Below are 1,671 nucleotides of genomic sequence, written 5' to 3'. Positions count from 1 at the left end.
AAAAAAATGTATCCGTCATTTTACAGCCCCCTTCTTTCACAATGTTAGCTTATGGGAAAAAGGTGACGTGACGCTGTAGTTGCACGGTTCAGCCACTACAAAAATTGGCTTCAACCACGACCCATTTCCTGGGGGGTTGGGTCTATTCTGGGCTGAGATCCATCCTCCCTCAAAGTTTCGTGGAAATCAGTTCAATAGTTTTTGTTTAACCCTGCTGACAAACCAACCAACCAACCAATAAACAGATAACAAATGTTTTATTCGTAGTCAATTTAGACACAGGTGATATCTTTTACAGCAAATTATACAACATTTTTAGCTCCATCACATTTTTCTCATTACACATTTAGTCAGAGCAAACTGCAATATTGATTTTTTTTTTCCCTTTTTGCCGACTCCTGTCCTTGCTGAAGGTCACGCTGCCTGTTGATCTCCCTTCAAAATGCTGCCAGAGTTCTGACCTGGGACTCAGATAAAGACATCTATATACTCTGCTGATTCAAAATGCACCACAGACCTCAACTGCTCCGAATCCTAATATAAAGTTTGTTAATTTTAAGAACAATCAAAAAGGATTAGTAATAATTGGGGATGGTGTGTTTGCATACTGATGTATGTGTGCGACTGCGGTCACATGAGGCATTCAAGGACTGGATTACCAGACATTTTTCATCATTCTGACGACATAAACATACCAGAGACCCCTAACTGAAACTTTTTACAAACATATGGCGCACAATGTATACGTCTCGACGAGGAAAAAAGAATAACACGTTACGTCACTCGTAAAACATGGCACAGAGCCAGCGAGGTTAATCTAACAACAAAGCATTCCTGCATTATGTGTGTTTATCACACCTGCCCACTCACCAGGCCCCGGCCTCTCCTGAGATGTCTGAGGCGATGCTTTCAGAGATGTAAGCATTCCCAGACTCGACTCAATCTCAGGACATTTAGCACAAAATGACCTGAGGGATGGGATTTCCCCAAGATAATCTCTGAGGCGGCAGTTGGAAGGCAAGTGCGTAAGCAGTCGTTTCTGCCGATCTCCACGCACATCAGAAATACTTCTCAGGTCAAAACAATCAGCAGGAACGTGACTCGCTGGAAAATGACATTAGGTCTTCAATTTAATTGTTAATCTTTTCAGATTTTTTAACATCCAAACCGGCTGTCTCGCCGTCAAACATTCCCACGACCGCTCCGATGTTATCGCTGTAGCTGTAAAAGATACAGAAAAAGATGAAAACCCAGACACTCTTATGCAACTTGAATTACAACACCCCACCGCCATGACCTTCCTCTCTCCTCTTCCATACCAGCAAGAAAGCGACTGGTTCCAACCAGACAAAGAGGAATTTCAGCACAGAGGCCAAAAATCAGACACTCGAGCAGAGATCACATTGCATGTAGATGTAGTTTTTGAGCTTACACTGATACGAACCTCATGCTGAGTGCAAGGTTTCACAGGATTGGCTAACAAGTTAGTGCTTATGCAACAGGGAGTACAGAAAACACAGACTTTGAGCAGGAGTCTCCTGGATTTCCCAATGAAGTCAGTTATTCATATTGCTTACAGGAAAAAAAAAAAGTTTACATCATATGTTAACCCTTGTGTTTTGTTGCGATTGGCTTTTATTCTTTGCTGTTTTACAGTTTCACAGACATTAA

The 1,671-nt window shown here is 41.9% G+C and overlaps 1 long non-coding RNA gene across 1 annotated transcript; it reads right to left on the bottom strand.

The window, feature by feature from the left end:
* Positions 1–240: 240 nt before the first annotated feature.
* On the bottom strand, positions 241–1,387 carry LOC141010834 (uncharacterized). Its single transcript, XR_012180206.1, has 2 exons — positions 871–1,387; positions 241–461 (listed from the first exon to the last, which is right to left on the bottom strand). It is a non-coding gene; the product is annotated as an uncharacterized lncRNA (long non-coding RNA).
* Positions 1,388–1,671: the final 284 nt, after the last annotated feature.

This window comes from Pagrus major, chromosome 16 (genome assembly GCF_040436345.1).
Source record: "Pagrus major chromosome 16, Pma_NU_1.0".
NCBI lineage: Eukaryota > Metazoa > Chordata > Actinopteri > Spariformes > Sparidae > Pagrus > Pagrus major.
The sequence above is the reverse complement of the archived record's forward strand: the minus strand, read 5'-3'. Positions and strand labels throughout refer to the sequence as shown.